Source organism: Rattus norvegicus, chromosome 9 (assembly GCF_021556685.1).
Source record: "Rattus norvegicus strain SHRSP/BbbUtx chromosome 9, alternate assembly SHRSP_T2T, whole genome shotgun sequence".
NCBI lineage: Eukaryota > Metazoa > Chordata > Mammalia > Rodentia > Muridae > Rattus > Rattus norvegicus.
In genome coordinates this window covers 96,518,671-96,542,889 of record NC_141542.1, presented here as the reverse complement: position 1 = coordinate 96,542,889, position 24,219 = coordinate 96,518,671, and the positions used below count along the sequence as shown (strand labels likewise).

Here is a 24,219-nt window from a genome sequence, read left to right as displayed (position 1 = left end):
TTAGAGGGACGTCACCACAGAAGGCGAAAGCCCCACTCACGTGAGCACAGAGGGATAAAAACCAGATCCATCTCTCTCCCTTACTCTCCAATCATTTAAAAATGAACCAAGGTCCTTAATGCAAGACTTAGAGTTTAGAAGAGCAGGCATAACACTTCAAGATAAACATACATGCAAGGTCTTTCTGGAAAGAACTCTAATAAACCATAACATAACACCAAAAATTAACAAATGGGATTTGTATACAAGCAAAGAGCTTGCTAAGTAATCTCTGGAATGAAGGGGCAGCCCATGGCACAGGAAAAAAATGGCTTTAAGAACCATCCATCCAAAAGTATCCAGACTATGTAAATAATTACAAAGTTAAATCACAATCCCCCAAATCATTCAATGAAGGAAGGGACTAACTATAATGGATTAATAGTTCTCAATGGAAGAAATATGAATAATAAGTTAATATTGAAAAAGTGTTCAACATCTTTAACCATTAGAAAATGGCAAAAGTAAAATTGCTTTTGAGATTCCTTTTACCCAAGTCTAAATGTCTGTCACATTCAGATGACAAGGACATGAGGGAAAGGCTCATCTACGGCTAGTGGGAATGGAAGTTGATTGAGCCACTGTGGGAGTCAGTGTGTAAGTCTCTCAGAAATGTAGCATGTGACCTGGGTTTATTCCCCAAGAACTGTAAGTCAACATACTACAGAGGCACGTGCACATCCATGTTTAAAGCTAAACTGTTCATAAAAGAAATGGAACCAGGCTAGGTGTCCATCAAACATTTGAATGGATAAAGAAAATGTGGTACAGAAATGTGATGGTTTGTATAGGCTAGGCTCAGGGAGTGGCATGATTAGAAGGTGTGACCCTCGTGGAGTAAGTGTCACTGTGGGCATGGGCTTCAAGACCCTCATCCTAGTTGCCTGGAAGTAAGTGTTCTGCTAGCAGCCTTCAGATGAAGATGAGGAACTCTCAGCTCCTCCTGCACCATGCCTGCCTAAATGCTGTAAGCCAGCCCCAATTAATTGCTGTCCTTACAAGACTTGGCTTGGTCATGGTATCTGTTGATAGCAGTAAAACCCTAACTAAGACAGAGGTTGGTATCAGGGACTGGGGTATTGCTGTGATAGGCCTGACCATACTTTTGTTTGGAAGAATATGCATTTGGGGATTTAGATTATAAATAAAGTGGCATGCTTTAAGTGGTGCATAATGGGCTACCCTAGTAGGGGTGTAAAAGACTTTGTTACTGAGAATGATTTAAAGTGTGTAGACCTGGCCCAAGAGATTTCGGTGGAGAATTTCAATATGTGGCCTAGAAACTATTTTTTGGGATTTTGGTAAAGAATGTGGGTGCTTTTTGCCCTGTATAAAGAGTCTAGCTGAGGCTAAGTTTAAAAGATTTATGTTAATTAAATTGGCAAAAGAAATCTCAAAAAAGCAAACCCAGCAGTCTCATGAAGAGCATTCTGAACAAACTTAGAAAGGAAAAATACAAAAATATATGGTATTAAAGCAGCACCAGGAAGTGAAGTGAATTCTGTGTTCAAGGATATTAAATTGAATTAAGGGATTAGTGACCTTGGGGCAAGATCCCACCCAACTAAGTTTAAGTCTAGGCATGGTAGTACAAGCCTTTAATTTCAGGAGGCAAAAACAAGCAGATCTCTGAGTTCAAGGCCAGCCTGAGACAGAGCAAATTCTAGGTGCAGAAAAGCTTAAATCCAGGCTTGGTGGACCACACCTTTAATCCCAGCTGAGGAGCCAGGCCTCCAGGTTTCTGAGTTCAAAGTCAGTCAGAGGACCAAGTTCCAGGACAGCCAAGCTTGGGCAATAAAGAAATTGGAAAACAGAAAGCTAGTGATAATGTAATAGAACAACAGGCCATGTTCCAGCCCCAGGAAGCAGCAGAACTCGGCAGCTTTGGCCATGTGACTCTGGCTTTATTGTCCAGAACAGAAGGGACAACAGGGACAATTGATGCTGGTTAGCTGGAGCTAAGAAATCAGTGGTGATTAAGAAGAGAACAGCATCACTGAGGTGATTGAATGAATTTCAAAAGAGACTTTGACCTTTGGACTTGTAACATTGCTGAAACTGCTAATAGACCATGGGGACCTTTGAAGTTGAACTAAATGTATTTTGCATTATTCTATGTTTAGGTATGGCCCCGATAGACTCATGTTTGAACAAGTCTATGGGACCAGGGAGTGGAATATGATGGTTTTGTATATGCTCAGCCCAGGGAGTGGAACTATTAGAAGGTGTGGACTTGTTGCAGTAGGGGTGTCACTCTGGGCGTGGGCTTTAAGACCCTCACACTAGCTGTCTGGAAGCCAGTATTCTGCTAGCAGCCTTCAGATGAAGATGTAGAACTCTCAGCTCCTCCTGCATCATGCCTGCTTGGATGCTGCCATGTTCCCGCTTTGATGATGATGGACTGAACCTCTGAACCTGTAAGCCAGCCCCAATTAAATGATGTCCTTATAAGAGTTGCCTTGGTTGAGTTGTCAGTTCACCGCAGTAAAAGTCTAACTAAGACAAGATACATGATAGAAATAAAGAAAAATATCATGGCATTTGTAGGGGATGGATGAACTGGAGACAATTAGGTTGAATGAGGAAAGCCAGACTCAAACCCACAAAACTTATAAGTTTGTGTGTGTGTGTGAGTGTGTGTGTGTGTGTCTGTGTGTCTGTGTGTATCTGTGTGTTTTTGTGTATCTGTGTGTGTGTTCATGTGTGAATGTGTTTGTGTGTGTGTCTGTGTGTTCGTGTGTGTCTGTGTGTGTGTCTGTGTGTATCTGTGTATGTGTGTGTTCATGTGTGTGTGTGTCTGTGTGTTTTTGTGTATATGTGTGTATCTGTGTGTATGTGTGTGTTCATGTGTGTGTGTGTTTGTGTGTGTATCTGTGTGTGTGTCTGTGTGTATGTATCTGTGTGTATGTGTGTGTTCATGTGTGAATGTGTGTGTGTCTGTGTGTCTGTGTGTGTACCTGTGTGTCTGTGTGTATCTGTGTGTTTTTGTGTATCTGTGTGTGTGTTCATGTGTGAATGTGTTTGTGTGTGTTTGTGTATGTCTGTGTGTCTGTGTGCATCTGTGTATGTGTGTGTTCATGTGTGAATGTGTGTGTGTCGGTGTGTATCTGTGTATGTGTGTGTTCATGTGTGTGTGTGTGTGTGTGTGTGTCTGTAAGATGCAATTAGAAAGATAATGAGAGCAGGGGAAGATAGCTTAAAGGAGGGTTGAAAAACTGATAATGGAGTGCACGTGACATCAAGGCAGATTGGGGGATTACTTGAGGGAGGGGGACAAGGATGGACCAGTATGATAAATCACAATAGAGAATAATGACACATATCTATGAGGGTTCCATAATGAAACCTATTAGTTTGTATGGTAACTTACAATAAAAAAAGTAATAGTTTAAACCAAGCAACCCGAATGGCTGACCTTCCTGTAACTGTCTGTATTTAAAGAAGTTGTGTGTTTGTGCCTTTGTTTGTGGCTGGCGATTTGCATCACACTTCTGTCTTTGGCTTTCCCATCTTGCCACAATTACCTGCTCCCTCCCTGGGTGCTCTCTTGAGGAAGCTGACCAAGTTTCTCTTGTAATTTTAATTTGTACTTTGGGTGTTAGCATAATTAACTCTGCTTATTTCTACTCCTTCCCTCTTTCATGCCCACCCCAAATTCCTAGGGTCTTTTCACTGCTCCTGTGAGGACCATTCAGATTTACTAAATGAGTTTTCTATTTAAAGTCCAGTCCAAGGAGATTGCGTTACTTTACTGAGACTATTAACTTCGGCTTCCCGTGTGTTATTAATTTTTCTTATTTACCTCAGAAATATTAAATATACTAAATTCCACAGTAATAACTTCTTTCTTTTATTATTTTTTTAAAAGAATTCTAAAATGGGTTCTTAGAATGGGTTCTCAAAACACATGGGACCTTGAAGTTTTCCAGGAGAGCTTGTAGACACAGCTGCAAGGGAACATAAGAGTTCTTTCTGGAACTCATGTTTATGCCTTATGAGGTTTTAGGGTCTATGAGCCCCTGACCACAATATTGCTGATAATTTAAGAGCTGATTTGCTTCCCCCAGAAGAAAAGTGAGGGCTAGGGTTTGCTTCTCTGATTGCTTCTTCCCTTTGGCCCATTCATGAGTGTATGCTGCATATAGTTTCAGCATGGAGTCCAGATTATCCTGAGTCAGTGGTTGACCAGAAGTCAATTTCTCAGCATGGCACACTTTGTGCAAACTGTCTCATAAAGAAAAGCAGCCACTGCGGATACAGTCCCTCACAGTGCCGTGCTTACCTGAAAAGGTAGATAGTACCTTCCCATGTTTCCTTCTCTAAGAGATTAGACTCTTTACCATATTATCTTCCTCTCTACTTACAAGGATCACTAAGCCCCCTTTAACTACTTGGACTAAAACATGTGATTTGAACTAGGTTATTCAATAGTTACACAAGAGTGTGACTTCCTGCTCTTCTTGATACCTTTAATCTGGTCTACAAAAACAATGGCAGAGGCTCCGGGTAGTCTCTAACTGTATGAAACCACCCTCTAAATGCTTCTCTTCAGACGTGTTGAGTGACACTCTCATCGAATTGGAGAAGGTTCTTTTTATAGTAGAAGGAAGGCAGTTAATGCAGAGCCCTACAACCAGTCAGAACACAGAGTGTCTGTAGAATGTTCAGCCCGAAATGAGACATCAGTATCACAATCCCTGCCCCCAAGATTCAGGGTTCATCATGGATTAGGAGTCAGAAAGATTATAAGAGCCAGCAGTTGAGAAAGACTTGTACAAAAGTGTTCTTTGGACATGATAAACACACACACACACACACACACACACACACACACACACACACACACACACACGGACTTACAGTGGCTGTGGTTGCTTTCACAAAATCAAACCAGGCAACATTCCAGCATGTACAGGGAGGTTGTGCACAAAGCCCCCATCCTGAGCTAAGGAGCTGCTGGCACTTGTTGTCTACCAGAGGGTTGAGAACCAGTTTTCCTTAGGAGTGTGGCTCCTGGTAGGATGCCCACATTGGAGTGGATGGCTCCACATCCAAGCACATTCTGGAAGCACTAAGTGGCCTCTTTAGGTTAAAAAAATGAGGAGGATATAAGGTTAGAAGGGTGATATGGTGAAGGAGCTTAGGGAGGAATTGAAGCAGGGAATGTAGGGTATGATCAAAATACACTGAAGATATGTGTGAAAATCCCAAAGACTAAATAAATTATATATTTTTGAAAATAAAATGAAGTGAAAGCCCAAGAAGTAGACTAGTATAGCTATTTTTAGTCCTCGCTGCATATTTTTCAGACTCCTGATGATTAGATAGAACCCTCAGACTCCCTTGTGGTTTCCTTGGGCTGCTGCGGCCAGCCTCCTTTGTACTTCCCCACCATCACTGACCCCAAGCAGATGGGTTTGGGGATTGGGCTGGGGCCAAAAAGAAGAATTCCCACGGAAGTCTCTGTGCTGCAGGGATCAACCACGCTAAGGTTCGTACACAGCAGGCTGCTTGTGCACACCAAGTTCTTTGTATTAGATGGGGGACAGGAAGCAGTGTTCCAAAGCTCTGTGCTCTGAGGCTGGCAGTGTGAGGGGCAAAGGGTTAGCAAGGATGTGATGGGGCAGAAGGATTGAGATGGATAACTGTGACAGCCAGAATGAAATGTGAGAAGCAAAAAGAATGAAACTTGTGAATTCTATAATCTGCTTCGAAACCATGGGACTTTCGATCTGGTAGTGTGGCTGTGTCTATGTGTCCCCTCAAGAGAATGGGATCTATGTAACTTTATCACCAGGCAGTATAATCGGAATGGCCTCTAATAATCACCTTTGTGTTTATTGATTAAATATATGAGCACATCCCTTAGAAAATGACTCTCCTGCAATCTCATTCTTCCGGAGATACCCACTGTCAACAGTGTGGAGTGTTTTCTGCCAGGTTATTTCTATGCATATATTAAGCAAATGTAATGCACATGCATAGAGATACATTTCATACAGAAATTGGGCCATCCACAATCCTGCACAAAAGCTTGTTTATTCTGTTACCAGGGCTCTTCAAATGCATTACATTAAATATAATTGTGGAAAACAGAGTTGTTACCCAAAATCACGACAGAAGGGGGTGAGACCTGATTGCATCTCTAAAGAGACTTAGATGATGCTAATGACTATTCCAGAGCTGTGCCTTAAAATCAGCTACCATATTCTAAAAACTCACCTTTTTCTGAGCGCAACAAATGTTGGTGTAGAACTGGACATCATTCAAGTCCGATGACTGTGGCAGTCACCGACTGACAACTGAGGAAACAAGCATGTCACTTTGGAACGCCGTCTGTCACAGTTCCCTGTTTCAAGAAGGTTGAGTTTTGAATTTATTTTCAACTATTTAGCAGGATGTGAACCAGACTGGAAAATATTAGAGCAGGGTCTAATTAATATTAGATTAAGAACAGAAATTCCAAGAAGCCCCACTGAAAATTCTATTTTGTCTGAATTCTTCAAGTCTGCTTTTGAAAACTATGATTGTTAAGCCATCCACATTCTGAACTTTGATATTGATTTAATAAGTAATTAAACTGGCACTATCAAGTTCAGAGGATGAGACTGTGTGGGGAGCAGACACTGACCCACTCGGTGAGGATGCTCTGTTCTGGCTCCCAGCCAAATAATCTTTTTGGTAAAAAGACATCCTATTTTGAAAGAATTATAAACTTGCAAGTTGTTCTAGAGAGATGGCTCAGTGGTGAAGAGCATTGCTGATCATCCGGAGGACTCACCCACACTAGGGGACTAACAATCACAGGTAACTCCAGCTCCTGAGGGGATCTGACACCCTCTCTGGCCTCCAGGACACCAGTGCTCTCACATTTATGCATGAGCACATACAAATTAATAGAAATAATATAAATGTTAACAAAACAATAAAGAATAATGTGGCTATGAGTCAGCTTCCCCTAACTGGTAACTCATTTAAGAAGCCCCGCAACATCCTAACTTAGACTATCAGTGCTTGCACTTCACCAGATGGTGAGAGCATCAGTTTCTGTGTGTGCACAGCTCTGTGCTTTTCCCCATCTCTTCTTCTATAACCACCACACCAGTCAGGAGGTGCTCATCTCATTTAGGAGGCTGCACAGTTGTACCCCTGTAGAGATACACTCTTGCCTCCGTTTCTAAATCCTGGCAACCACTGATCTCTTCCCATTTCTAACATTGTCCTCTGTATTCCAATGTTTTTCCTCCATTTCTCACTACCTGTCATAGGTATTTCTGGGGCAAATCTTCTCTAAAATTTTTGTTGGGTCCTTGACAGTCATCAGTCTTTCGCGATCTAGAATTCTTTGCTCCAGTGATTTATAAAGGTCCTAGTTAGAGGCTGATTCTGGGATGAGTGAAGCAGGCTCAGTATAATTCATTGTCAGCAAGATCCTGACTCAACCCTGTTTTTTTCTGGGGTATCTGTAACAAAAGACCTGAATATCTGAAATAATAATTTTGGAGGGACCAACGATAAGGCTCAGTGGAAGGCCCTTGCTTACCATGTCCACAGCACTGTGTTTATTTACCAGTACTACAATAAAGAAATACTTGTTGAATAATTTTTTTCGACCAAAGTTCTAGAAGCTGAAGTCTGAGGTCAAGATGTCAGCAAGGCTGTGTTCACTTTGAAAGTGTTAGTGTATCTGTTCCGTCTCATTCTCCCAGGTTCTGGAAGCATGGCTTCTATATTCTCATTGAGTCTTCTGAAAGTATGTATTTCAATCATGCTCCAGAAATGTTCCAATCCCCTCTTATCATAGGGATATCAACCAGGGCTCCCTTTAATGACATCATTTTAATATGATACCCATATAAAACTTGAGACTTCAAAAAGGATCACATTCTAAAGTACAAAGGGTCAGAATTATGATATACCAGCCAGGCATGCTGGTGCACACCTTTGATGCTAGCACTTGGGAGACAGAGGCAAAAAGATTTCTGTGCGTCTTAGGCTACATAGAGCAATGTAGGACTACCAGGACTATGTAGAAAAACTCTGTCACAATTCCCTACCCAATAATTAAAATATTTTTATTAATTCTTTATTTACCTACATTATAATTTGATCATATTTGACCAGCTCCTCACATTTCTAATTGAGAAACAATACACATTTTCTCTTTTGACCAGTTGAAATTCATTCCCAAAGCAAGTATTGAGGGAACATCCTCAGGATATTACAAACCACAAACAAGGTACAAGGGGAATGTAAAAACAGTAGGGAAGAAGATAACATGTTATAAGAGATTGATACTCCCTAACCCATTACCACCTTAATGACCTCTGAAACCTCAGGGTTTAACCTAAATGGGCCTTTTCTAGATGGGGCTGGGATTGACCCAATTGGTCTGATTTGAACCCAGGCATTACATTTCTTCCCAGAGAATGGCTCTTTCTGTATGGTGCTCGAGGAGTGAAGACTCCTCGGCTCCATTCTTTGGTCCAAGCTCACCACACCCCCCTTTCCTAGCTTCATCTCATCATAGATAAGGGATACTCAGAGCAAACTTAGCATGCATCATGGGAGAGCAGACCAGACATAAATCTGCAAATCCTTAAGCAAAGATCAAATACAACAGGTGTTTCAAAGGGTAATGTTCAGACACTACCCAGCCAAGCCTCTCACAAGCAGAAGAAGTTGGGTAAAGTTCTAAGTGACTGCAGAGAGGGAAATCCGTCTTCTTCTTGTGGTTCTGAAGGTGTCATGAAATTCAGGTGATGGCTTCCAGGTGACCTGCTTTCCACAGTGGCTTAAGATATTGCTACAAACTGAATATTTGTGTCCTCCCTAGCCAGCTTTATACAGGGAAGCCCTCACCTGCTGGGTGAGATGGGGTCTTTAAACATGTAATTAAGGCTAAATGAGATTATAAAATGCTTCCTTTGGTGCTGCTGTATCAGAACACCACAGATGGCGTAATTAATAATGAACAAAAAATTATTGCTTGCCGTATAGAGGCTGAGAAACCTAAACACAAGATGGCTGCATCTGGTTCAGGCTTTCCAGCTACTTCACCACCTAGCAGGATATAGTTAATCAAAGAGGAGGGTGAGCCCCACGTGTGTCTCCACATGTCAGAGAATGAAAGGGAGAGCGCTGCTGCTCATAAGCCCTTCTATAGGTGTGTAATTCATTAAGAAGGACAGGTGACCTGCTCGAGGCCTAATCATTCCTCAGCACATGTCAGTCTCCCAGTGGGGATTACATTTCCAACATGGGAATTTTCAAAGCAGATGAGAGCAGAGTGAAGACCACCCATCCATGGGGAGTAGTGTCCTTATAAGAGGAGATGCCGGAGAGACATGGCACCCTCATTCTCCCCTTGTGCATGTGCACAAAGAAAAGGTTATTGTGGTGTTATCAATCCAACCACATCTGGAATGAACCAGAACAGACACTTCTGGGCAGTCCTTTGAGGACTTTTCTGTTGATTATTTGAAGCAGAGAGATCCATCCTAAATGAGGGTGGTACCTTCTTGTGGTAGTCTACGTAAAAGAATTGTGGTGTGGTTGGGAAAACTGTCTTTTGCCTGCTTACACTCACTGGCAAGCTCATCTGCCATTGCCTAGTTGTAGAGCAAGCTTCTTAGGACTTCCAACTTAGCTGGAAGACAAGCATCTCTCCAGAAATCTTCAGACTCTCAATGTCAGGGCCGAGACATCCAACCTCATGGACTGAGGAACTAATGGATTCTTGGCTTCTCTAGTGTGAGACAGCCACTGATGGATCATGCAGGCCCATCCTGTAAGCCAGTCTAATAAATCCCTTTTAATATCTATGTCTTTATTCTGTTGGCTCTGTTCCTTTAGAGAACCCTAGCTAACGCTGTGTGAGAAAGTCTCTCTGCCAGAGAGAAAGGCCTTGTCAGAAACCAGATCTGCTGGTATTTGATCCCAGACACAACCAGATCTGGGAGGAAACACATCTCTGCTGTTTAAGCCACGCAACCTGTAACATTTTATCATGCAAGTCACAGCAGATGAATACAGGTACATTCTCTATTTCTAAAGGTTGGCATAGTTCTCAGCTCACAGCCTTCATTCTGGTGACATCCTCCTTGTTTCTTCACTGTAGGTATCTCTGTCTACCTGGGAAGAGTTGGGAGGACAGAAACTAAGACAGACCACTTCTCTGGGGGCTCCTTTGGGTTCTATTTCTCTTATAAGACATTCATTTATCTTCCAATGGGCCTCAGAAATGACTTTATCCTCTTAATAACTAGTTGGCTTCTCTAAATTGACCCATGAAAACGAAAGCTTTCCCAACCCAACAGGAAATATAACCTTTGGGTAGCAAGGGAATGGAAAATATGATTGTCCCTATGAAACAACTCAGCTTTTTATTTCTGTAAGCTAATTTGTTTGAAGCTGGAATAATTGCCCAGCTATCTAGTGAGCATAGATTAATAAATAAAAGGATGTTATTTTCTCCTGGGCATTGTTTAGAGGTAGCAGGCAATGAGGGTTAGAAAATCTTTAAAATCCTCTTTTCTCAAAATTAGTTTTGAATTGCTGTTATTGTGTCTGTGTTCTGTCTTTGAAAGTTTTCTTTATAAGTGCAAAAAAAAGCAAAATATGAATAATAAAAATTGAAAATCTAAACCAAGCAATTTTAAAAGGCATAGTTACAGAAAGCACTAAGGGGAGAGAGCAAACAGAACTTACTGACAGGAATGGTTGCCCTCCTCTCTTAGTTCACATTTTGAGTCAGGCACAATTCTAAGCATCTATAATAAATGCTTATTTTATCGTGTAATCAATGAGTCTTGAAAACAGGTGGTAAGCAGGAATTTATAACATTCTGAGAATTTTTGCAAAAGAAAATAACCTTTGCATGGTAAAGTACGTGGTTGAAAGTATCACACAGACATTGAAGAGAGTGGAGGAGAAATAGCAATATTCAGAGAACACAAAGACCAACATTCTAGAAGCGCCTACCTCTGCGCCTCATCCTGACTCTAAAAAGTGAGTCTTTGAAAAGAGTTCATGACTCTTTTGATCACAGCACACCAAACCTCTTTATTTAATTTCTCCTTTTCAATGTGTTGTTTGAATGATATTTTCAATTTTAATGCGCCACATTTTAAAAAAACGTACCACATTTTTTTTAAAGTGGGTTTGCTCCAATGGAAGCATTTTGAAGGAAGTGGTGTTAAAGTGTTCCAAAGCAGTGTTCGTTACATGAGCATCACTTGGGACTATAATCATCAAGATATTTTAAAAAAAACGTAAAAGTAATAACCGCGGCAGCTCCCACAGCGGAAGCAATTCCTCGGCATTGTTTTCAACATTTAAGCTGATGTGAAAAGAAACTTTACTGCCCAGTCCCATTTTCCATGATTATGTGCACCTCTTGAAATTACCCCAGGAGCAGACAGCAAGCAGAGGCCATTCCCAGAAGAGTCCAGCACTGTCTTTTACGAAGGCTATTCAGGGTAATAAGGGGGGGGGGTGTTGCTGGAGGCAAGAAAAAGAAGAAAAGGAGAGAAAGGTAGATGAGCCCAGGAAAGAGAGCTCAGTGAGCATTTTCTAGATGCCTTGCTGTGCTCCAGAGAACAACACATTTGATGACATATGATGCAGATGTGTCTACTCCCACAGTACTGAGAATGCTTCACGGGGCACTTAAAACTCTTCCAAACTCATTGGCGATGACAAAGTATTCGAAGATTCTTCTATTTCTTCTCATTCTTTATCATAACTACATTTAGGCATCATTTAAAAACGATAAAAGGAAGAACTCTATGTAGGGGCCAAATGGAGACATTTCATTATAATTGTCTGTTTAAAGTAGGTTCGCCTTGACAAGAGAGTCCTCCAAAGGTGACCTATTATGATAACAGTTATAAGTAAACAGAGAAGAGAGTGATGTCTTGTGCAGACTGAAAACGTGAGGCATGGAGAATTCTAATAATTTGCAGAACATAAAGGAAATTTAAAAGGGAGTTTGAATATGGAGATAACTCCTTTTAACCTTTTGTCAAGTAAGAAACATTTTGGGAGTGCTGAGTCCTGATCACTAGCACATCCAGGAGTTGGAGCCTTGTAAGAAACAGTTATTAAAAGACCAAAATGTAGCCGCCCTTCTGAGGAGCATCAGAGATTCGGGGGCATGACTAAGACTGAGATTTCTCTCTGTGGGGATGTCATGCTGTTATGATTTAGGCAGATGACTGAAGAGAACAGGACAACGTCTAATGATGGGTTTGGGAAAGCCTTTTAGTTTGAATGGATCATGGCCCTCCAAGAAGTTGCCAAGAGTGACAGAGAAATCACGTGTTTCTTCACCCAATCTGCCCGAGTTTGCATCTCTAGCACAGCATCCAAACTCATTTGGTAGAGTGCTTGCCTGGCATGCATTGAGCCCTAGGTTCGACCCCCAGCACCACTTACAAAACAAAGCAAAAACAAAAAACAGGAGTGGTAGGCTGTGTCTGTAACCCCAGCCGTTGGGAGAGAGAGGGAGGAGGGTTATAAATTCAAGGCCATCCTGGCCTACATAGGGAGTTTGAGATTAGCCTGGAGCTTAGTGTACATGAGACCCCACTGCTAAAAAAGCAACAAAAGTAACCAGCAGCCTGGTCTTTAGAGACTGCAACTAACCAACAATGGATGGAAAGACTACATGTACAATGTTTTCCACTTTGATTGGTATTTACAAGCTAATGCTCAAAGTCCTACTGGCCAATATCTCTGACGCTTCCCCATGTCCATTTCTGTCTCTCACTCCTCCTCCCTTCATGCCATCCCCACCTCTTCCCTACCCACTGTTCTGCTAAGAGAACCACTTGGCACCAGGCTATGCACTCTGTGCTAAGAAGATGAGGAGAAACCATAGCTGTGGGCTCTGCCTTGTGAGAACCTTTAAAGCTTCCCAGACGCCTTCCAGCCTCCTGCCCTCTCCTTGCCTACTTTTTTCTTTTGCAACTCTGGGTCTATCCCCCTCAATTCCAGTTTTGATTTCACTGTATCCCTTGCTAATACTGTTTTTTCTTCAAATACTGATTGTGTTCAGCCTCGAGGTATATTCAGTTCCACCTCCCTTTCCTCATGGTGCATGGATGTTCTGGTCAGACAACCACTATTTGTAGTTTGGCATTTTTTTTTTTAGTTCCTGTTAACTCACCTCTCTGGAATGGTTCCCCTGCTCTTTCTACCAAAATACAGGAAGTGCTTTCAGAGGTCCCTTCATCCAGAAAACCTCTGCTGATGGCTTGAAGCAGGTGCACATCTCTCCCTTCCTTAGTTGCCCTAGCTCTTAGCATATCACTACAATACACGTCCCATCATTCTTTCTGTTTTTCACTCATGCCTGAAAACAAACTTGGATTTGAGAGTCGAGGGAGATCTTCTTATCCCCTATCTATTAGATAACACTTGTCTACAGGACAGGCAGTAGGTGAATGTGGCTAGCTCCAAGTCTTTCCAGTGTAGTACATTATGGGAAGCCAAGGGAACGAAACCCATACACTCAGGCACAGGCTTAGTAAAGGAAATACTGATGAAATTTATGCCCTCAAGCATGGCTAGTATGATCCTTCTGAAACAGAAAGGGTATTTCGGAAGTATGGCTGTCTTTCACACATTAGAGGTTCCTAGGAGCTGTGCCTACTTCTTTAAAAATCTAAAATCTGCCTAAAGTATCTTTTCTAGAATGCACGAGCATTCCCAGTCAGGAGCCGCCACTAATTCTTGACAACATGAATACTGAGGTCAGCTTGGGGAAGATAAACTCCCGCCTTTTCTCTTCAAACACCATTTATAATGAGCAGAAATCGAACGATCAGCCATATCTACTTTCTCTCTGACTTTTCCCTGTGCCCTTTGATATTCCGGTTGCACGGAACCCAGTGAATTACACTTCCTCCTCAGATCCTTTGGAAGACTGATGGAGACAATGATTGATTCTTTCCAAAGAATAATCCAAGGGAAAGCCTGGGCTTTGATTTGCATATGGCTACCTAATTTGCATAACATGCTTAAATCTTTCTTTGGCCAGCCTGAAGAATTGAACAGGCTCTATGCATTTTTTTTTCTCTTTAAGGGTAAGTAAGGTGTGTACTGAGTCATTATTAGGGTCCTTGAGAGTGTAGACATTTCCCTGTGATTTTAACTAAGGGTAATTGTGTACCTGTCATACCCAAAGGCACAGGGCTTTGCTTATTTTATGACCAGCATGTTGTCTGCAACTCAGCTGGCAGAAGTTCTCTGCGAAGATGACAATCATGTTCAGACTTAGAGGCCAAATTTTATGTTGGCATCCTCCAATGATCTGGAAAGGAGCTTAGAGGTTATGTTTGATATAGATGAAGTTGTTCCACAAGGCCAGCCTGCTATAATATGACCTTCAGCAAACCCATGAGGTTTATACTGAAATAAGTGAGCTTTGAAAGAAACATTCACCATCCATGGACCTTGAACCTTCCCATATTATCAGTAGTGATAATAGCAGGATAATACTATGAATAACAATTCCCTCAGATTGAGGGCTTATCTCACACCAGACCTTCTAATAAGTCATCTTCACATTGACCCCTGGAAGTTCTTGTACGAACTCCATCTTGGTTCCATTTTACAGACAAGGTGTCCAAGTTTAAAGACTTGAAATTGCTTACCTGAAATCATAACATATCACAGGACCTATGTCAGGATTTAAACCCATGTTTCTCTGACACAAAACAAACCTCATCTAAATCACTGGCACCACTCACAACTCAGTTTCATTGTCAATCAAGAGACCTCACTACAAATTCATTAAACAATTTACTTACCTTTGAGGAAATGTTTCAACTCCCACAAGAAAGCTGCCAGCCTCCTTGCGCGTCGGCTAGGAGGAGTTAGACTCTGTAGACTTTTCACTCACATTCTCCTCACACCCTCACCTGTCACACTATTAGAGCCATGTTTGAAGGTATGGACGCTGATTCTCAGAGAGGACAACATACCTGCCTTGATCACTAACGTGATGCAGGGACCAGGTCTGAGCCTATTTTGTACCTTTAAAAATGGTTCATGGGCTTCTTAAAATCAAGGCATGCTGTTTAAACTGGGGGTTCTTTCCCTCGGCACTTACTGGCTTGGTGATTTTCAGTGACCCAGTTCCAATAACGTCTTTGGACTTGCTTTAGAGTTAGGAAACAGTTGGAGAAGGTATGACTGAGAACACTTTTCTTCCCGTTACCTATTTTTTTAAGTTCCTGCAATTATTGTTATTTATAAGTGGTTTTATTATACCTTTCGCTCCATGCCTGAAATGTCACAACATGTTTGGAAATGTGTGGGTTGGGGACCACAGATATAAAACTGTTACAGCTTGGGATTTTCTTAAATTAAAAAAAAAAAACCAACCAAAAATCTGGTTTGAGATAAAACCAGATCTGGGGAGCTTTTCTTTGTTGGCTGAGGGACTAAAGTATATTGCTGTGGTAAGAAAATTAGCAGTCGCCCTTTGGAGAACTTAGTTGAAATGGAGAACACGGTAACACCCTGACATCTGATGAAGCATCATATGATACCCAGAAAATTATGGATTTTGAAGCTTTTTGCTTCACACAGGCAGATGGTGCTAATACATACCTTAGAACAATGTGTGTGTGTGTGTGTCCCCTTGTCTCTCTGTCTCTGCTATCTATCTATCTATCTATCTATCTATCTATCTATCTATCTATCTATCTATCTATCTATCTATCTATCTACCTATCCTCTTCCCTATGTGTTGTGAATATATATAAGTTATATGTATTATGTACACATACATATATACTATTCATGAGAAGGTCAAAGGTTAACACCAGGTGTCTTCCTCCATCACTCTCCACCTTAGTTTTCTGAGACAGAGTCTCTCACTGGACCTGAGGCATTCCACCCATGTGTGTACATTCCCAGTGCTGGGACTGTAGCTGCTCCCAAACATTCCCAACTTTTCCATGGGTGCTGGGAACATGAACTCAGGTTGTCATGCTTGCTCGGCAAGCACTTTATCCACTGACGCACCCCCCTCCAGTTTTGATGTCCTGCTTCATCAGAACTTCTCAAAGTCTAAACCAAAGACCTCATGCATCAAGATGATCGAGGGCATGCGTTGACAATGCACTTGGCCACACTCCTGAATCTCTAGAGTGGGAGCAGGGAGCTGGGCTCTTGGGGGTGACTTTCCTGCTAATTGGATTTAAGGCCCTATCCTTTGCAGCATCCACTCATCCATTCCTCTCTCTTAAATCCCACAGAAGGGAAGTCTTAATTGCATGTGAGAAGACAAGTTCATAAAGGAGGGTTACATTTCATTTTATTTCATTTCTTTTCACTTCATTCCATGACCTTCTATGTCTCTCACAACTCTTTAGCTCTTCCCTCTGCTGCAGAACTGCTCTGTGAAGGCAGAGGTAGGGATTCCCCAAGTTATTCACAGATATTCAAGTGAAATCATAAAAGTGCAGCCGTCTCTGGAGGATGGGTTCCAGGATCATTGCCTGCTCTGTTTCTTCACATGAAACAGTCTCATATGTGGGCATAACCTATCCCTTGCTTCTGTGTCCTTTCAGTTATGACGACCTTACTTCTAGAAACTGCAATGGTGGCCATGATTTGTAAACAGATGCACCATATTGTTCAGACAAGAGTGATGGGAAAGGAAGGAAGTCTTTACACATGTTTGGTGCTGAGGCAACTTTTCCTTTTCAAGTGTGTTCTGTCTGAGATTGGTTGAATTCAAAGTTATGGGACCTAAGACTATAGGTGGATCATACTGTAACTCTGCCAACAGTTTGACCTTCATTTATACCAAGACTTTTGTTAAGACTTTAATAAGTAGTGATCTTGAAATGTTGAATCCTGTCATGCCTCTAAAACCATTTCTCTAGTGGAAAAAATTTATCTATTGACAAGAATAATCAACAAATGTGTAAAATTTAAGCATTAAAATGAGAGGAAAGTGGTAAATGTGTGTGTGCAATGTGTGTGGTGTGTATGCATGTGTGATGTGTGTAGGTGGTGTGTGTGTATATTTGTGTGCATTTGTATATGTGTTGTATGTGTTGTGTGTTGTATATATATGGAGTGTCTGTTGTGTATAGGTATATATGTAGTGTGCATGTTTGTGTATGTATATTGTGTGGTGTGTGTGTGTGTGTGTATGAATGTGGTGTAGTATATGTATGTGGTGGGTGTCTTGCTTTAGTTAGGATACTGCATTAGATATAACTGGACAGAAACTCAGCCTGCATTCTTCTCTCCAGTATAATTTCTCTTTCTATATGAAAGTACAGGAAATTGGTTAGGAGTAATTTGTAATTTCTGAGAGTCTTTTCCCTTGGTGATAAGACATGTTGATCTGAGCACTTTTCTGTTGGGTGAATCAAAATGACAGGCATCGAGAGAATTATTAAGCTGAAAGTAACACAAAGCCTTCCCCAGCCTGTCCCCAGGGTGAGGTCTATTTTCTGTGCTTGCTGGTAGAAACAGGGTGGGGTGTGATCGGAAAGCCAAGGCATCATCTGAGTTCTTTCTGCTGATAATGTGAGAACTTGTGAATGTTGGGTTGCTGAACTGAGCCTGGGCTGTCAGAGGCGGCCAGGACCACAGCATCCTGATTTACTGCTCAGTTAGCAGTCTCTTACCTGCTCTCAAATTAAACCCATGTGGTCTATTGGCCATGTCAGACTAGTTTATCTTCAAGTTACTCCTTTTATTTCCCTCCTTTAAAAACCAACCCCAAACCAGACATCACCCCCAAACCTCCAGAAATAGATGTGTCAGCATGTCCCCAGTGCTATAAGACCACAGCTAAAAGGCATGGTCGGAGCACACATGCCAGTCTCTAATTAGTATGTTGTTCCCCAAACATATTTTTCTTTCTAAGAATAACTGAGACGGGACATTTATGGCCTTTGACTAGTAAGGTGTGAAGTCTTGCGGAGTTTTGCTTGGATCCTTTTATTGGGGGGATGGCACTTCAGTTGGTCATTCTTCCTGAAAGGAGGCCTTTAAGTGAATAAGATCAGCAGTACAGAGTCTTAGAACGTCCCCTGCCATATGCACAACCCAACTTCATCTTGGCTGATGTGCCAAGCCTTCCACTTGTCCAGAGATGTATTATTCTGGTTTCTTCTCATTCCCCATGATTCTATCTCTTCAACATTTAGTGTCCATAATCTAGCCTCACCTTCTAGCCAGTAGCTCTTGGTATTGTTTTCTTACCATTGCAGTTGTCTCTGGGAAATAATGAAGTCGCAATGACACTTGTGACAGCAGATACAACAATGACACTGTTTTGTGTTGAGCGCTTTTTGTCCTAGACCCTGTTCTAAGTCTTATTGTACCCAACTCCTCCAACCCCCTCAGGAATGATTCTGAGCCATTTCTTCATTCTCATTGTGTCCATGAGCAAACATACTCTGAGCAATTGAGAGACACGAGGCCAGTTACCCTGACGCTGCTTCTGACATAGCACTCCCCTTCCACGTTTTTATTTTATGCATTTGAGTGTTGGGCTTGCATGTATGTAAGAACTCGACATGCATACAGTGCCCACAGAGGTCAGAAGAGGGCATCAGATCACCCGGAACTGGAGTGATAGGTGGTTGTTAGGTTGTGAGCCAAAGCCAAAGGTGGTCTGCAACAGCTGCCAGTGCCCTTAACCACCGATCCATCTATCTACACTCTTAAGCTTTGTTTGTGTTTTATGTGTATGTGTGTACCTACGTGTATGTATGCACACTGCATGTGTGCTGGCCAAGGAGGTCAGAGGAGGAAATGGGATCCTCTGGAACTGCAGTTATAAGCAGTTATGATCTGTCGATGTGGGTGCTGGGAATCAAGCCTGGGTCTTCAGTAAGGGCAGTCAGTGCTCTTAACTGCTAAGCCATCCCTTCAGCCCTACTCCCCACATACACACTTATCTCTATTTGTCTAGGCCTCGCAGGCCACCTCCAATTCTACCTGCTTCTAGAAGGCTTCCCTGATGATTCTACCTCTTTCTAGCCACTTTCTCTTCAGGATTCCCAGAGCAGGCCACGAGTGTTTCTTATTATATGTGTTGTTTTCTTCTCCCAGAATTTTCTAAAAGATTGTCTTTGCATTGTGACATCTTCTGGGGGTTGCTACCACTATTCTGACCACATAATGACATTCAGTTAAAGCTTTGTTTTTCTGTAAATCCTCCCCTAAAGCCAAATACTTACCGAAGGCCAGAAAGTCCCTGCTAAGACAAGTGCTTTTATGTTCTCTGCCACCAGCACAGGGTAGCAAGTTTTAGCACATTCTGAAACCCATTCAGGCAAGTTGCTGGTTTTCACGGGTTGATTCCTAAGCAACTCACCAAAGAAAATCTGCTTTTCACTTGAATAAAAGCAAGCACTTTAAGCACTTGAGGTAACTCTTGGAAATGAATTTGGTTTGCAACTCCAAAGCACTCTAGTTATTACTCTTTTAAAGATAATCGAAGTTTTGCTGTTTGCAGGGGAAAACCCTCCCAGATATCTCTGTTTAGCACTGATCTTTGTGATGTGTGATATATGGCATCTTGGTGGCTTCACCCTTTCATGGATGTGATACAGATGTAATGCGCAGATGTTCACAAGTGTAACCAGGCTCACCTCCCTTCTAGTTATAAACCTGTTGGTGAAATTCTTGTCTAATTCCTTCTGGGACCAGGAATTTTTTTAAAATAATTTTTTAGGGCTAAGAAATATGTACACAAAATCCCAATGACATGTATTAAATGTGAGGCTTTGCTAAGCCTTGTGAACACCATCAACGGGGATCTTACAAAAAGACAGGAAGAAACAGCAAATAAATCTAGGAACCAACTACACGCAATGACATCCACTTGATAAGGAGAGAGTTCAATATTTCCATAAGAAGAATAAAAGAAGATGTCCCTTTAGTACAGTTCAACACTAATCAAGTGTTATGGATGCTGGGAACATCCCTAATTCCATGTCAAGATCTGAAGAGAACAGTTCTCAAACCTCCTGTACTCAAGAATAGACTACAGAGATTTGAAACATTAATAACATAAAACGAAGTCAATGCCAAGGGTCATTTTTTTGGGTGGACTAAACTGAATGCCTGAGCCAGTGCCAAGAAATCCATAATTTTGAAAGCTTCCTATTGTGTTCTGGAATGCACTCAGTGTAAGAGCCTCTTCTGGCATAATGGCCAGATTTTGGACGTTCTGGGAGGCAGATGCTTATGACCCTTTACTTGCTATCTTCTGGCCTGTGCTACCAGGATAAGGCTGTGGAGACATGGATGGGGTTTTGTGTACTGGCAAAGCTCCCAAAGCCATGGGTGTGAAAGAGCTCAGATCACCAAAATGTTAAAATGGGTTCCATACTCGTAGGTATTTGGAAGGCATTCTTCAAAGGCATGCTCAGAAGGGAGACAATAGGACATGGATGGAGGAAGCCATCTCTCCAGCTAAGACACTTGGGTTGGACGATTCCTTTAAAGAGAGGTCTGGACTCACACAGATACAGGTTTAGTTTTGAAAGTCTTTTGGGCATGAGCATCCTTCCTTGGTTATTCTATTTTCTGCAAACCTGTTGAAGAGATAGGAAGTTCACACTGAATTTAGATACTAGCCAACCACGATTTTTTTTTAAGTCTCTGGATTCTCTCAAGGCAAGAGGATCTGCCTTCAATTCTGTTTGCTGCTAGGAGCCATGGCTGCAAGTTATTTCCAGTCTTGAGGCTAAGTGCAAGTCGAGCAAATTGGCCATCCGTAAAGTGATAGAAAAAAAAACCTTAAGAGAAAAAGCTCTTGGATGGAAACTTGGGAAATCAAACATTCCAATAATATCTGTAGAACAGAATCTCAGATTTCTGGGACTCCCTTAGGAGCAGCTGCCAGGAAACACTTCTTGTTCTAGATCCTGTTTAAGAACAAATACACCAGAGGACTCCTTTTTAGCTTGCTGGCATTACTGGGTTATTTTATTTAACACTTTTCCAAGGAAGGTACTTGGTGTGATTTTTTTTGAATAATTTAAGAACATACTTGGCAACACAGAAGTAAGGAATATAGTGAAGTAGGGAGTAGAAGGAATCCAAGTCAGCCATTTGCTTTGAATTATAGATCAGCTACCACTTGCTGGGTAACAGCAGGGCATGCCACTGTCCACCAACTTTATTCTGATTACTTCATGATCCTTTGTTTGTGGTTCCTGGGCTCGTAGAGAAATGCATGGCTCCTGTTCTTTAGGGTTCCTTACTGTAAATAGACACTATTAAACATGAACTGAAAAGTTGTTTCTTAGTCAAAATCAGGAACAGGGGATTATTTGTGGGTATGTAAGGGTTAACAGATATACTGTACACCAAGGTAGTGAAGACATTATATAAGAAAATACAGTGTGGAAACCTGTGACACGTGTATGCACGTGGCCATATTTTCTCCTTATCCAAGTCCTTGAGAAATGGCATTACTATTTAGTCAAAATGAAGAGTATTAACTGGCCCCATTTTACAGACTGGCATTCATGGTGAAGGCCTCTTTCCTGAGACAGACACCTGCTGTGGTCCTGCTATTAGCTGGGTCTTCCATTGTACGGGGAGGAAGTCCATTTCTTCCATCCATGGGTCCCTGGGGATTTTCTCCTAGGACACAAGGAGAGACAGTCTCACCTTTTCTTTGGTGTCCTTCTTCATTCTTCGTTTGGGCTCTCAGCTCTCCAGAATTTGGCCAACTGAAGCAAAGTGGGTTTGAGTAGCACTGGAGTGGGACTCTTAATCTCTCTCTATGCCCAGAGATCATCATCCTTGAAGAGACCAGGGCATTCTGCTTTGAATTTTCCTTTCCACTGTGTCTGTAGATTAGTTCCAAGTGAAGTCTTGGCATGGAGACAAACAATGGTCCTCTCTGGTTTGTTCGCTTTGCAGAGGTGGCTTCTATTCAATAACAAACTCATACTTAAAACCTCCCTCACTGAGGCCAGAGATGGGTACAAGGACCCAGCAGGGAAACTCCTTTGTGTGCATCAGTGGTTCTCAACCTGTGGGTCTTTATTCCCACATAAAGGGGGGGGAGGTCACATATCAGATATCCTGCATACCAGATACTACATAACGATTCATAACAGTAGTAAAAGTACAGCTGTGAAGTGGCAACCTAATAATTTTATGGTTGGGGTCACCACACTATGAAGAACTATATTAAAGGGTCACAGCATTAGAAAGGTTGAGAACTGCTGGTCTAGATGCATTCCTCCATGCTGTTTACCAAGGAATCTCATATTAGACGAGGATCCTCGTATCTAAACTAGAATAGAATACGGGTATCTTTCAGCCCTCTGCCCAAAACACACCCTAAAGGATCTTTGCCACTCTCTAATGGAAGAATTTAAAACTTAGAAGTAGGTTTCGTGAATCCCTGCAGAGTAAGACACGATAGGAAATGTTGTACACCCAAATATATTACCATGCTACATATTTTAGAAAGCATGCTAAAAGTCCATTTCCTAGCAGGTGACCTTTATTATTCTACTTAAAACTTATTACTGCAAAGACAGCCCAGCATTCTATCTTGTAAACATTTGAAAGTCTGCTTTTCTTGAATAACAAACTCCTGTCCAAATAGTTGTATTTTTTTTTAAATCATGTAAGGTAAAATTCCTGTTAATACTGAGAAGTATTCAGGGAAGGCTATTAGACTTTCTTGTTTTTAATCGTTGTCTGAGACAGGGTCTTGCTGTGCTGCTCAGGACAGCATCAGTTTTAGCCGCCTTTCTGCCTTCGCCTCCCACATGCTGGGATTACATGCTTTAGCCACTGTGCCTGGGGGACATTTTTGCATTTTTAATGAAAGAACTGTGATTACAAAGGAAGGCAGTTTATTAATGCAACTGAAACGAGACAGCTCTGTGTTTCCTGTTCAGTAGAAATGATTTGCAGCACTTAGACACCACAGTAGCCAGACGTGGTGGTGTGTCTTATAATCTGAAAGCTCAGGAGGGAGGCCAAGGCAAAAGGCCATAAGTATAAGGCCAGTCTGAGCTACACAGCAACAGTCCATCAAAATAAACAAACAACTAATAGGAGAGATAAGAAGGAAAGGGGCAAAGAAAGAAAGAAATACATTATTTTTATTTGGAAAACAATCTTTACTTATACACCATATTCAAGGACTTGTTTAGATGATTGGAAGCTAATTCTAGTGAGCCTATGTGTAGCTAAGTAAAGAAGCAGATAAATATATTGGGTGCACAGACCAACTGAAGATGCTGTTTTCCTGTTGAAAATTAGTAGATGCTAAGGAATTGATAATTTCAACAAACCAGATGGATTGGCGAGAAGTTAATGTCTTAGAAATAACATAATGGTGTAGTTGAAGTTCTCTCCCTCCCTCCCTCCCTCCCTCCCTCCCTCCCTCCCTTCCTCCCCCCCCCCCCTCTCTCTCTGTGTGTGTGTGTGTGTGTGTGTGTGCGCACTATGTATATGTTTGTGTGAGGGTGTGAAAGTACGCATACCTGTAGAAACTAGATTCTGATATTCGGTCTCTATTCACCTCATTTTTTGAAACACACTCTCTCATCAGACCTGGACTAACCAATTCTTCTAGGTTGGCTGTCTAATTGGACATATGGTTATTATCACCTTGCCCTGCCTTGGAGTTACAAATGAGGATGCCTGCACTTGGCATTTTACATGGGTGCTGCAGATCTGAACATGGGTTGTCATGCTCGCATGCAAAGACTTTTCTGACTAAGCCATCTCTCCAGCCAAAGACACACGTTTTCCTGATTTTCTTTTTATATAGAAGGCCCCCTTTAGCTATTTGAGGGTTGGGAATTCGAGACAGATTTTCTTGTGTAGCCCTTTAGCTATTTTAAAGTAGTCCATATGATCAGAAGAGAGAAACCAAGTGGTAACAGCAGTGTCTGTCCTTTGCTTCTCAACACTAACCCAGAGATGGCATTTTTTTTTTTTTGGTCATTTTCTCTGCAGCTTTTATCTTCGGCCATGTACCAGCAAAAATCTGTCCTATGCTCTCTGCTTCTTCACTGGCTAGGAAAGGTCGGCCACAAATGATTTCTACAAGGGATTAAGTGTGAAAGGAAGTAAAGCCGCTTTGCCAGGGATCTCCTGGCTCTTGATACACTCTAGGAGTCCCAGAGGAGATCTGTGCAGAGTTGGTTG

The 24,219-nt window shown here is 41.8% G+C and overlaps 1 long non-coding RNA gene across 1 annotated transcript in view; it reads right to left on the bottom strand.

Annotated features, from left to right (window-relative positions):
* Positions 1 to 24,219, bottom strand: part of LOC148003801 (uncharacterized) — a 109,539-nt gene that overhangs the window by 23,955 nt on the left and 61,365 nt on the right. Inside the window, exon 3 of the long non-coding RNA XR_015629668.1 lies at positions 6,262 to 6,388. This is a non-coding gene — a long non-coding RNA (uncharacterized LOC148003801). The remainder of the gene's footprint in view (positions 1 to 6,261; positions 6,389 to 24,219) is intronic.